General features: G+C 41.5%; 1 protein-coding gene across 1 annotated transcript in view; it reads left to right on the top strand.

Annotated features, from left to right (window-relative positions):
• LOC147022090 (transcription factor MafB-like) overlaps positions 1-11881 on the top strand; it is a 140063-nt gene extending 128182 nt beyond the window's left edge. Inside the window, exon 2 of the mRNA XM_085892674.1 lies at positions 11609-11881. The gene's annotated coding sequence lies outside the window, so the exon portion shown is untranslated. The remainder of the gene's footprint in view (positions 1-11608) is intronic.
• Positions 11882-14651: the final 2770 nt, after the last annotated feature.

Here is a 14651-nt window from a genome sequence, read left to right as displayed (position 1 = left end):
CTATGGCTGGTTCACGCACAATCTTAAGGTGGTGATACAATATTACTTCTCTGTCAAATCAAACCAGCTCTGCTCGTGGATAAACTTGTAATGGACGATTTTAATCAGCTGTGTCTGAGGTTTGTGCAAGTTTAACTGTTACAAACAAAAAGTCATAATTGCATAGTCATTCACACAGTGCATTGCTGGAGGGAAAATAAGTTCAAGAGTTCCCACCCCAGTTTTCCTGGCACCATTAAACTCCTGTCCTTCGTTCTCCATGCATGATCCTCGCTAACGTACCTTTGATTTCTTATTAAATGCATGCAATTCATCACAGCACACTCCGTGACGTGCGCACTCTAACACTTGGGTTTGGGGGATTTCTCAAGGTCTCATCAAGCTGAGAGTGTCCTCTTTATTCCGCAGGACCATAATCGTATTATTTCACAATCGTGTAGTGTTTTGTATTTCCACCAGTCCAAGACACCATAAGAATCGGCGATATCGACGAGAGAACATGATGTCGAGCCAGCATTTTTGTGTTTACTATGTCTGTCTAAAAAATATGTCGATTGTGCGGCCATTAACATTCTGAACTCTGAGCCGAAATTTTCAAAATTCCATGTTTATTTCAGGTCGGAATTGATGCTGTAACACGGTTGTTTGGCTGTTCTGAAGCTTGGTTATTTCTGGAGAAACAGTACACCATGTAATCATGCTGAAAGGGCTGCCATTAAATGTATGAGAATATTATACAAGAATGCTAATTGGAGAACGTGCGAGACATTTAGTGTTAAGTTCGATTTTATGTAGTGTTATCAATATGTAGTGTAGTGTTATCAATTGTAGGAATGATAACCTATATGTAGTGTTATCAATTGTACCTCAACAGAGTAAAATATAATTTGTTTATTTTTGATAAATGTGCTTCATCTGGTGATCCTTCCCGTGCAACGGATGAGTTTATTTGTATTAGTGAACCACCTTTCGTGTTATAAACTCTCTCATCTCTTTTAAAGTAATCACTCATTATTTACTACAATATCTTTTTTTTTTCAATTGAAACTTAAAAAGTTGTCCATTTATTAATTTACAGTGTGAGGCACATCTTTATGTCTCATTGGTCTGCTGAGCTAATGGCTCAAAGCAGTTACTGACTCAGAATGTCCTAATGAGGCATGAGGGTGGTAAACCCTGCACTCAACCTATGCTAAGAATATAGTATTCGACTTGGGTGAGGACTGGTTTTGGTGTTTGCAGTAAGCTTTCCGAGTGTATATATATATATATATATATATATATATATATATATATATATATATATATATATATATATATATATATATATATATTACACTCCACCACCACAATTACCCCTCTCCCAACTCGAAGCATACCTTGATGCACCTGCTTCCCTCCAACAGCAGAAATGTCATTTATAAAACCCTTTCCTTTGATATGAACCATATTTTTGTTACAAATCCTCTCTTATTGTCCCTTCTATGTGACAAACCAAACTGACTACATAGCAGCTTCGGCATTGCCTGGTACATTACTTGATAACCTGTACGTCTCCAAGAAAATGGGTTACCTTTCTTGATGGACCAGATTAGAAATATAAAAGATATTGCATCAGCCTCTGCTTTACTGTCTTGGTCCTTTTGGGTCATCTGATCATATAAAGGAAGATATCCTCCTCTTGCTTGCCTTCTTAAGAGAACTACCAAGGTGTTAAAGATTCTGGCAGTTCACCACGGTTATAAAACATGTTTGCTTCGCCTCTGATTTATTCTCTTCATAACACACTGATCAAGACATTGTTCTGTTCTTGAGGTAAACATTATGTTGAATTGTTTATATTTATTTATAAGAATCCTGGAGGAGGTCATTCACAGAGGTCGTACACTTGCTTACCTTTACGCCAGATTCTTGTCTGGGTTTGATTATTGACATGATCGTAAACTCTCAGACTGCTGCTTCAAAGGTAGTGCATTGCATCACAAAGCGTGTCGTCCGTCAGATGGATGTTCAGCTCGCTGTCCCTTCTGCTTCTGCATCTTTCATATAAGATTAGGCAAATTATTGCTGGCAACCGAAACAAATTCCAAATTTTTACCATAATGTGCAGATGCACTGCATTAGCGACACAACTCAGAAATTAGTTGTGCCACCCCAACCCCTTCACCAACTTAGTTATGAGTTGTGCCCCCTCAGTAATGATGCAACCAATGGGCCGAATTCATAATTCAATCGTATTCTAATATGCAGTTGCTAACTACAGATATGTGCAAGGTTCTTCTTTATATAATTTACAATACTGTATCTCTCAATCTCCATGAAAGTTTGTCCATTCACCTCCATAATCCATCCATCCATCCATCGGCACCATACTCTGTGCAGAGCGTTGATGCTGCCAAAGCAGTCTCCTTGGCTATTGGACACAATCCTGGACGGGTCACCACTCCGACACAGGATACCAGCATGCTGGCACTCATTTTGCTGACCTCGGGAGGATGACAGGCAGAGTCAACCCCACCTGGTATTAATTCAACAGCCGAGTGGGGTTTAAAGTCAGGATTAGAGGATCCCAAGCCCACCACCCTAACCATTGAGCCAACACCAGGTATTACCTCCATAATACATGCAGTAAAGTAGCGCAACTGTCATCATATGTAACATGTAAAACACCAAGAAAGTTCAACGTTCCAGTACCTAGAAAAGTTCCAAAAATTATACCTCTGTAAAGGCTGATTTTAAAAGTGCCAAGTACTGAGGGGGTCCATGTGCTATGTCCAAACTGTTTTCAAAACAACAAACACAAACCTCCACCCTCCCCCTCTATTCTACTACCCATATGGCCTACACTATCCTTGAAAAGTTTGGTCATGATTCATTGAAGCAGTTAAAATAGATTAGTCTAATTCCCCCTAATTCTCCCCAACTTCCCCTAATTCCCTCCCTATTCCACCCTTAAATCTGAAAACCTATTTAAGTTAACGTCTCTTATTTTCATCCTTAACCACCCCCCCCCCCAATGGGACATACACTATCCCTACCATATGGTTGATGAAGATCACTTAAGCCCCCTCCCCTCGATTCCAAATATCCCCCAACTTGAAAAATCTATAAAAGATAAAAACTTAGTTTTTACCTGCAATGTGTCACAGGTCTACAAGAGCTCCACATGGTGGTTGTTGTTGTTGTTGTGGTTCTTGTTGGGGGTCGATTTTTGAAAAGTGTACCCATTGGTCGGACAGCTGCCGGACCCCAACCACACTTGTCGTTTGACTCCACCCACCGTGGCACCCCAACAAAATAATATGGCCACCATTTTAGTTTTCTGGTGTGCCAAAGACTGGGACTCTGCTGACTGCCTGGGTTTATTGCATCAGATTTCCATTGGCTTCGTTTGGGTCGAGTGTTACTCATGATGAGGCACCCCAAAAAAATCTATCATCAATGTCTAATAAAAAATTATTACTCATGTTTAATCAAGCCTGTCAGCGTGCACGGTACGCGCCTCCATAAAAAGTGTTATGAAATTTTTCAACAGCCATTTATTGGGGTTAAGTAATCCGTGACCGTGTGACGGATGAGCTCGTTCTGACATAACCGTGGCGGAGGGTGACATGGATGAGAGGTGTCGAGTTAATCTTTTAATATCATGTTAAAAGTGTTTCCCAATCGGCCTGTTACCAGATTTTGTCGCACGTTGTGACCACAGTATGGTTATTCTTGTTCCACCATAAACCTCATGGGGCTCCCCAATAAGCAAGGTACAGTTGGTATAACTACAGCCCATATGGCTGATGTGACTAGCCGGACCCCGATACGGAGAACCATCATTCCCCCTCCCCCATCCATAAAATTACTACCCCCCCAACCCCCTTTCAAATCCCCATTGTCCAATATTATGTTTGTTAAATTTCGTTGTAATCATGTTAGCTTTTACAAATATCTCTCCTCCACCCAAACCACCTCCTCCTCATGACACTCCCCATGAGGCCCCATTTTGTGGCCTTAAAATGTTCCGCTCTCAAGATATACATGATGCAAGGGAACCAGACAGACAGACATACAAAAAAAATCGGAACATTTGTGCTCGTGTTCAGATTTGCGATACCAGTTTGCAAATGTGCCCCACGTGGAATTGTCATAGAAGCTTGAGGAATGATTCAAGTTCATGACTCGTGCAATAAAGGCCCACAGCTGCCAATTTCACTTTTGAGAGTACCTATAAAGTTCCAGGCTCGAATCTGTATGCTTCAATAGCTACAACTTTGAAGTGAGTGAATGAAAGAAACTAGAATTTTGTTTATTTTTTTCAATACAACACATATGCTTTCAAACACAACATATAATTATGGCACAGTATGGTGTGTAGATTGGTAAAGTGCCAGTTTAGAGATAACACAGGGCTGGCAGGATGGCCTGCAGGTTATGCACACTCGTCTCTGAGCTGTCTTACCTGGGTTTGCATCTCAACCCAGCTATAAACTGTCATATTGGTGTTTCACAGGCGGGGCCGTCTATGTGTGCCATCTCTCGGATGGACGCTAAACTGGAAGTCTCCTTTGCCAGCATTAGTTGGTGGACGTTAAAGATCCCACAGTGTCCATTTCACGAAGATAGGCAAGCTATCGCCGGCAATCTGAACAAATTACTAATTATTTCCAGAATTTACAGAGGACATCGCATCAGCAGCACAGCTGTGCACTATAACACCAATCACGACAAAACTACTGAGCCAATTGCCACCAAACTTGGCCCATGGACTAAATTCGACCTCGTAGTGAACATGGGCTACTTAGTTTCATCTGTCGTCGCAGGGGTTCGGGGGGGAGGGGGGGAAGGTCGACAAAAACTCTCTATGAAGATGTGTATCATGCAGCACCACCTGGTGGTGGCAGAGGGTATTACAAGTCAGCTGTGGAGATACCTTGTATTTTCACACTGTACACATCATCAGAGACTAGGAAGCCCCAAAGCCAACCTCCACTAATCAGGAGAGGCAGGGGAAGGGGGAGTGGGAGTCTGGAGGAAGGGGGTCGTCGAGGGCAGTGGTGGGAGGAGGGAGGGGAAGGGATGAGATGAGGGAGGGGAAGGGATGGGAAGAGGGATCTGGCATTGCCCGGAAACGTCGGGCACCCCTGCTGGTGAAAAATATAATTGCAGCAGAATGCAGACGCATCTCAAGGACTGGCAGGATAACTCAGCTTTAATGTAACGACTTCTGAGTTGTTTGGTCTTGATGTTGAGTCTTGTTGGAATCATATACGAAAGCTGCCGAAAGCTGTCATAAATCAAAGAGGATGTTAATCCAATTGTCCCATCTGCTTTTACTCAAAAAATGAATATATTAAAGATCTCGTGGTATAATTCTTTCAAAGGGTTCACTAAGACTACATACACCTTGTGTCCATTTGATTGTCATGCGTCGTCAAAACTCGTATTTATACATAGATTGTCTCAACAGTTATACATATTCAACTGAACTATGTTCCATGTCTGCAAAACTGCTTGGTTAAAGTCAGAAAGTACAGTGAAAGGAACTAGTAAGACTGTGTTGAGTGGTTGAATGGGGTATAGATATGATTTGTATAATTATTTCGTGTTTCATGACTTGTGTCATCAGACCCATTGCATTTTGATTTTTTAATTCTGGTGAAACTGTCTCTCCAGTAATAGTTGTCTGCCATATTAGGGAACCGCTGCATGGGGTTTTGAGGGAATTATAAGTTCTTCTGATAAAAGTAATGTAATACACATCCAGATTTACATTGTTATTGGGTAAATGTGCGATAAAAAAGTAATTTCCAATGGACCAAAATTACAGTTTTGAACATTTTCAAAAAAAGTCAACATAATTTCATACCTTTTGATATCCATCTCCTTATTGTGTGTATAACCCATATAATACACTCAGATATACTTCGCACAATATCGTCTGTGGACTCCATATACGAGTTCCCTTTATACATGGATCTTCAATGCAGGAGGAGGCCATTTCAGCCCATCAAGCCTGCGCAACGTGTTGCCAACATATGGTTGTTTGTCCACGCTCTTTCCTTTTTAAATACCGAGGGTCAAGCGAGGAAGCAGCATTTTTAAGTCCTTGGTTTTACTTGGCCAATGTGAGGTTTGAACCACCGGCCTTGCAGACTCAGATTGAACACTGAAACTATTACGCAACAGAGTCTGATGAAAAAGATGATGGCTCATGTATGGGTCAAACCCATGACCTTGGTGGTATTAGCACAATGTTCTATCCAACAGAACTAACATTTAACAAACATTGTAGTCGTGTATGTCTGGTGTTGGCTTAATAGTTAGGGTGGTGTGCTCAGGATCCTAGGATCTTGAGTTCAAATCCCAATCGGCTGTTGAATTAATACCAGGTGGGGTTGACTCTGCCTATCATCCTTCTGAGGTCGGCAAAATGAGTGCCAGCTTGCTGGTATCCTGTGTTGGAGTGGTGACCCGTCCAGGATTTTGCCCAATAGCTAAGGAGACTGCTTAGGCAGCACCAATGCTCTGCACAGAGTTTGGTCTCAATGGATGGATCGATAGTAGTGCAGTAGGGTAGAGTTTCTACCTGTATAAAACACAGTGCGTGTTTCTTTATTTATGATTTGTCTGTCCCCCCCCCCCCCTTCATAAGAACGATTTAAGTAGGGTTTGAAAGGCCAATCTTTTAACACGACCATGTGTTCATTACGGTCTATTTTTAAGGATAAAAAACTCGAATATAATTTTGCATAAAAGAGTAATTACGTCTTTTCTATTGGAATTGCAGATGGTGACTTGAAACCGGGCCTCAAGAGCGGTGTACAGAAGCGTTTTTTAAAATAACAATAAAGGCAAGGCACGGGGAGGTGAAATTTGCTGCACGTGATGTGTAACATGCGCAGAATTAAACGAGTGTTCATTTACGTCCGTATGATGTCTCATAAATAAAGAAGATATAAGCACAGCTGACACTACGCTGAGGCTGTACCGTCGAAATGAAACAACCCAGAAGACAAAGGAAATAGGGTCACATTTGTACATTTAGTGTTTTAAAATAACGCTTCTCGTTACGAAACATCATATCTTCCCGTCTCCTTGAATATTTCAAATAAAATAATTCAAACCCATCATTTTTGGTTTTTTGATGGGCTTTTATATGAGTAGTGTAGTATATTAGAGTATAGTACAGTATAACACAGTATAGTCCAGCATAGTATGGTAAAGTATAGCACCGTATAGTATAGTGTAGTGTAGTATAGTACAGTATCGTATATATCTTGCAGTTCTTAAATTGATTCTAAAACAAGAAATAACAGCACTCGAGGCGATCGAGCTTCAAAACGATGGGTGCCCCCCCTTGGTGGGGACTGGGGAGGTGGGTGGGGCTTGACTTGCATCTGTTAAATTCCAGGCATTATTTTTCAAAAATTAAACCAACTGCATTTAAGTGTATCTTCAATAATCCATGTGCAGAATGGAAATTAATACACAAAGGGTCCACAGTCACCATGGGACAACACTGAGTGCAAGTAGTTGTCGCGCAATCCTGTACAACCTCATACAAGGTAATGAGGCCATTTGGCCCAAATTGCCATGGTGCACTCTCAGATTAATTTTTGCGACAGTTTTAACCATCAATCTTATTGATGGTTTACTTAAGTCTAAATAACCCGATTTTTGTCGCAAGACCCAACTTGTGTACATGTATGTATGTGGGTATGTATGTACGTATGTATGTATGTGTGCATGTAAGTATGTATGTATGTATGTATGTATATATTGTAAGTGTAGGCGTCGGTGTAGTTGTATTAAAGATAAACCTTTCTATATGAGATTTATCTCTAATACTAGGGTTGGGCATACAACCATACTTTTTTTGAAAGGAGTGTTTTTTAATGGCCAAATTTCACGCTGATCACTAATCCGTTTAACTTTTTGACATAGGATGATGTCTTAGGTTGGTAAAATGCAAAAAATCAAAATGGCCACCAAATTTACCCACTTTTCAGGTAAAATTTGATAATTATGGCTTACTCGGGTATGTAATATTAGGGTTGGGCACACATCGACTTTTTCTCTGTTGTCCCGTTAAAAGGAGTGTTTTTTATGGGACTTAGTAAGACATCATCCGAGGTCAAAAATTTCAACGGATTCGTGATCAGTGTGAAAAATGGCCATAAAAAACACTCCGTTCAACGGGACAACAGAGAAAAAGTCGATGTGTGCCCAACCCTACTAATACACCTACACCTACGTTCACTCACACACACACACACACACACACACACACACACACACACACACACACACACACACACACACACACACACACACACACACACACACACACACACACACACACACACACACACACACACAAACACACACAGGGTCTGCCTAGCAGACATGTAAGACGTTGGCCATTATAAAGATTGCAGTGTTAGTGTGAGAAATTTCTGAGGTTATCCTAAAGACTCACTAGCTCAGTGGACCGTCACCACATAAGGGATGAGGTCTTTGGGTTTTAGCCTTGGGTTGAGTCAGAATTTTTTCACACTAGTCCCATGCAGGAATTTATTCCTGATTATTAAAAAACAAAAAATTCTAGTCGATACTGCTCGTGGCAGCGTCGCTTACAAATTTTTTTTTTCAGATTCTTGGAGCAAAAAATGTTTTTATTTCAAAAAATATTCAAAGCACTTCTCTTATATACAATGTTTTTCGTTTTGTTGAATGACTCTGCTGCAACTGCAAACCTAAAATTTTGTTTACGGCAAATGCAGGAGACAGCAACATATAGTTGGCAATGTGTGAAAACTGGATCACACAGGTAAACTCCAACTCTTTGCACTTTTTTGGTCTTACCTTCAGCCTTATTTATTGTCATGTCAAATGCAAGCCGTGCTGGGAACTGACGCCGTTGCCAAGGAAATCGGAAGAACATATTATGTTGACTTTTTTGAAAATGTATTGCAATGCCGGGAAGTAGCATTATTTATGCAATTGTTGTCTGCTGTAGTCAGTCATTATGCATTTTCACACTATTCAGCCTTGACAACTCAGGCTAAAACCAAAATTACGTGTAAAAAACCTTCATTTATTTAGGCGGTGTATTGGCAACAGACCGCTGCCTCGATTGCTCCTGAAAATAAAGAAAAATAACCCAGGTTACGCATGTGATGCAAAAACATGCCTACTGCTTATCTATACAGTATATATATATATATACATTGTGATTATATAGCTCAGATACATTGCAATTGCACGGGCCCATAGGCTGAAGCCTGTTAGTACTGTCACCTTCACAAAGCCCATGACACCAATCAGATCCAACCTTTTAATATTTGATAATCCTTTTAACAATCATTTTGGTTGTTTTACATGAAACAGAAAAGTTATAGGGCATGGTGATTATGAATATGAGACTTCACTGTTCTGCTCTTGCATATAGCAGCATTGGCTGCCAGGTAGCTGTCATTTCTTGGAGCGCAGCTGTGCACTGATACTGTGCCCCTCTACCAGTACACTGGTACTCATTTCACCGACCTCAGAAGGATGATAGGCTGAGTCAACCCCACCTGGATTAATTCAGCAGCCAACAGGGCTCAAACTCAGGACACTAGGATCCCAAACTAGCCACCTTAACCACGAAGCCATCACCAGGCACATGAGACTTCCGAAGACATATTAAGCTTGCCAGAGCACCAAAATGGCGGACGTATGATTTTCCTGCTGACGATTGTGGGTGGAGTCAGGCCAACTATCCAGCTGATGGGTTTTACATCACGAGTTCCTGCCTCTTGCCTCGAAGGCTTCATACACACGCAGCTTCATAACGTTTTTATGTGGACACAGAATACGTTTTCAACCCTGTTTGTCTGTTTGTTTGTCTGTGAGCAGGATATCCCAAAAAGTTATGGACGGATTTGGAGGATAATTGCCGGACAGGTCGCGTGTGTGTCAAGGACGAATCGATTCGATTTTGGGGATCTGGATACGAGAATTTTTGAATGATTCTTCAACATTGAGAGATAAAGCTAAAAACGATATATAGCACAATATGTCAAAAAAGTTATCAACAGATTCTGACAAAACTTGGAGGAGGTGTTGGGTGAGTGACAGTAACAAACTGATTAGATTTTGGTTAAGGTCCAGATGCAGATCGGCCTATCAGTGGGCGACTAAATGTAAAATGTTCAGCTTGACGGATGTATGCACTCCATTGAGTGCCATTCAACTTAATGTATGTAATATATGAAGCTTAATTAATGTTGGTTTGTTTAAATATGCTTCAAAAACTAAAAATGACTCAACCAAATTTTTCACGTTTCCTAAGGGGTATCCCAAGTGTATGGTTTCTGTCGGGGTAGCATATCTGGGCTATCTGGTTCAGGGTGGGAGGAAGACCCCGATTTTCTCTTTGTAATGTGTGTCGTGTAGTGCTACCTGGCGGGAGCTGGAATTACGAATCATCTTCTTCTAAAAATAAAGTTCAAACATGTTGATAATATGCATTATGGTGATGTTGAAATCTGAGTAAGAATAATTTGAAATTTTTAAAATGCTTCATTTCACTCATTTTTGCCAGAGGGTCTCACCATAGCATCCAAAACTGAGCTTCGCAGTGAAACGGAAGTGCTTTTTTGCTCGTGCCATGTATAAGCAGCGAGGATGGTTGATGAATATGATGTTAGCTGACTTCCAAACAGATGGAAAATGAGTTTGGGCAAATTATAGAGTGAATAGAGCAGAATGTTTGTGACGTACAACCTGTTGTCTTTTGATTAAATCCATCAGCAAAGTGACGGGTACTTTTACTAGTAAGGTATATAATTTAACTCACATCCCAGATAGCCAACGATACTGGACAAACTCTGGTTAGACACCCTATTGGACAAACTCTGATATAGCCAATGATGCTGGACAAACTCTGGTACCGACAGTTCGCCAGACATGGTTTGGTATTACTGGCCACCTGGAAGTACCTTGACATAAACAGTGTTAATTTTCAGTGATAGCACTGAGTTCATCGAATCTCGAATCAGCTGGTCTGCAGTGCGTCCTTTAATAATCAGGACTGTTTCACTTTCTGCTTATAGCATCACTTTATATTCCCAACCAGATATGACTTAAATTGGTTCATGTGATATGTGCCATCCATTCCATTGGACCATTGGTGATTTTCATCTATCAATCATCTTTCATCTCTCAGATTTTCTTTCCATTTCTTCACAACATTTTTGTCCAATATCTCTCCTGTTTCCTTCATTTTGTCATTGTTGATAAGCTATGTTGCATGTTTTGAAGAACCCTAACTTTGTGACCATTCTCATTAATATGGCACCTGCTGGACATATTGAGACAACCATGTCTCTTTCAAAGTACCGTTAGATCTTTAACTTTATAAATTCCTTCCAGGATGCAATTGCGCTGTTGCTGCAGCTTTCCACTGCTTCGGGTATCATGTGATCAGCATAACTTGCAGATTCAAATTCATGGCAAAGCTAAAGCTAAGAGTGTAAATAAGTCTGAAGAAAGAAATCAAGCAGTTCTTACAGACTGATGAAAGAGAAATTGGACAGTAAATTCACATTAGACTTTGTCTGGCATTTTTCAGGTGATGAAGGCAAGCCCATTTCCCTTCCCTACTGGACAATGCTGGCTGGAACCACAGAAGCACAAGATCTCCACGTCTTGAGTTGCATATGGAAGCCAGTGTGGAGTGGCAATATCGGATGGATCAAGACTGGCCTGTATTGCTTTGGTTATTGAGGCAACCTACATTGTTACCAACAATGCTCCATTGCTCCCATACCGATCCCTATCTATCTATCTCTCTCTCTCTCTCTCTCTCTCTCTCTCTCTCTCTCTCTCTCTCTCTCTCTCTCTGTATCTCTGTATCTCTGTATCTGTGTATCTCTGTCTCTGTGTATCTCTGTCTCTGTGTATCTCTGTCTCTGTGTATCTCTGTCTCTGTGTATCTCTGTATCTGTGTATCTCTGTATCTGTGTATCTCTGTATCTGTGTATCTCTGTATCTGTGTATCTCTGTATCTGTGTATCTCTGTATCTCTGTATCTGTGTATCTCTGTATCTGTGTATCTGTGTATCTGTATCTCTGTATCTGTATCTCTGTATCTGTATCTCTGTATCTGTATCTCTGTATCTGTATCTCTGTATCTGTATCTCTGTATCTGTATCTCTGTATCTGTATCTCTGTATCTGTATCTCTGTATCTCTGTATCTCTGTATCTCTGTATCTCTGTATCTCTGTATCTCTGTATCTCTGTATCTCTGTATCTCTGTATCTCTGTCTCTGTATCTCTGTCTCTGTATCTCTGTCTCTGTATCTCTGTCTCTGTATCTCTGTCTCTGTATCTCTGTCTCTGTATCTCTGTCTCTGTATCTCTGTCTCTGTATCTCTGTCTCTGTCTCTGTATCTGTATCTGTATCTCTCTCTCTCTCTCTCTCTCTCTCTCTCTCTCTCTCTCTCTCTCTCTCTCTCTCTCTCTCTCTCTCTCTCTCTCTCTCTCTCTCTCTCTCTCTCTCTCTCTCTCTCTCTCTCTCTCTCTCTCTCTCTCTCTCTCTCTCTCTCTCTCTCTCTCTCTCTCTCTCTCTCTCTCTCTCTCTCTCTCTCTCTCTCTCTCTCTCTCTCTCTCTCTCTCTCTCTCTCTCTCTCTCTCTCTCTCTCTCTCTCTCTCTCTCTCTCTCTCTCTCTCTCTCTCTCTCTCTCTCTCTCTCTCTCTCTCTCTCTCTCTCTCTCTCTCTCTCTCTCTCTCTCTCTCTCTCTCTCTCCCCCTCTCTCATCCTCAATTTCCCCTCTCTTTAGAATGCCCTTCCACCCCACCCCCAATCGATGACAACACCCGTTGCCCTGTGTATCGTCACAAAGCACTTGCTGCCCATTGCCATCATGCATTTTTAACTTTCCCTAAAAGCCCTCACCACTCGCACCGCGGACGCTCCCTGAGCCACTGAGATCCCGGGGCCAAGCACAGTCTGCAGCAAACCTGAGCTGAGGAGACCATAGACCTGACATTTCACTTGTGTATAGACCCAACGTCTGTTCCCAGGCCACACTCACAATGAACCATCAGTTTCACGCAGTACAAGGAGGTCGTAACCCTCGAGGGACATTGTGTTGTGAGAACAACTCATGACCTAGCTTCCCTAAAGCACGGCACAAGGCATCCTCTTGTATCGATTCTTAACCCTCCCCTGCCTCCCTTAAATCCTGCTTTAGCCACAACAAAACCCTCATCCCAGAAAATCCGTTGCATTCAATCACTGTTGGGTCCAATATTTTGAGGGTCCATCATGCATGAACCTGTGTGGAGAGAGACATACCTGCAGTAAAGTGTAATCACAATGATCACTTATGTTTTATCCCTTTAACTATAGCACAATATAAGCCCCAAGATGTAAACACAGGTAAAGAAAAATAATCTGCTACAGGGATGTATTTATTTACTACATCACTGACATTCCAACGTGATCTCCAATTGTATGTGGTGGAATAAATATGGCCATAATATTACGTCATTTATAAGGCAAAGCCTGGCACGTTGTAAAAAGCTGTCTCGGCATCATGTACTTAAAAGCTGCGTCCGACCATCGATATTTTATGATGTTAACGTGAGTTATGCGTGTCCTTCGGAAGTGCAAGCCACAGTGTCAGGAAGTTAGTTCTGCAGTTTCATTACAGTCCTGGACATGTCTCGGTACCATCGCCCAAGCCCTCTGTCTAAAGTACCAGAAGTCCTAAAATTAGTTTTCAATTAAAATGCTGCTTTGGAAAACTAAATTACTCTCTTTACCATTTAAACACAATCACCCTGTATTTTGGAAATCAAGTCATTCTTCTTCTTCTTCTTCTTCTTCTTCTTCTTCTTCTTCTTCTTCTTCTTACATATGCAGCACATGGCTGCAGGTTGCATAATTGGCTGGGTGCATTTTATTTTGTTTTGGAGCAGGAGGAGAGTGCTGTGCCACTGGTACAATGAGTGGTCTCTGTAGGTCAGAGCGGGAATTGAGAATTTGTTCCAGGGTGCCAGCGATAACTCGCGAACTCTTGAAGGACACCCGTGAGATCTGTACCATCCACCAACTAAGACCCACAGACAGGACAACCAGTTTAATGCCCACCTCAGTTGTGGCACACCCATTGATGAATCACCCGGCTTGTGAAACACCGCGTTGACAGTTTATAGCTGGGTTGGGATTCGAACCAAGGCTGGACCTCTCAGACACGAGTGTGCATACCTCTCGGCTACCCTGGCAGCCCCTGTAAATGTCATTTTTGAAGGAAACTGTAAATGCATGTTCGTTTATTTCAGCCGAAGCGACAGCAATTCATTTCTAGATGTGAAACCACCAGGTGATAACAAATGTCCCATTTTGCTCTTTCCAGGCCATTTATTTAAACCATTCCATCAACAGTCACGTGCTAGATACCCAAAACGTCAAAGCATCGGAAGAGTACGAAATTAAAGGGTTTTAATGACAATGCAATGTTATCATCACAAATTCTTAGGTGTACTTTTGAATGGCACAGTCACCGTCGCTGTGCCACACACGAGCATCTTATTCCGGATATACTTGTCAGATTGTCGATGTCTACCAGCATCCGGTGACAGGTTGTAGGAACCAATTCCGATGGCA

Source organism: Eptatretus burgeri, chromosome 8, assembly GCF_056783735.1.
Source record: "Eptatretus burgeri isolate ZD-2024b chromosome 8, Ebu_testis_v1, whole genome shotgun sequence".
In the NCBI taxonomy this organism is placed as follows: domain Eukaryota; kingdom Metazoa; phylum Chordata; class Myxini; order Myxiniformes; family Myxinidae; genus Eptatretus; species Eptatretus burgeri.
The sequence above is the reverse complement of the archived record's forward strand: the minus strand, read 5'-3'. Positions and strand labels throughout refer to the sequence as shown.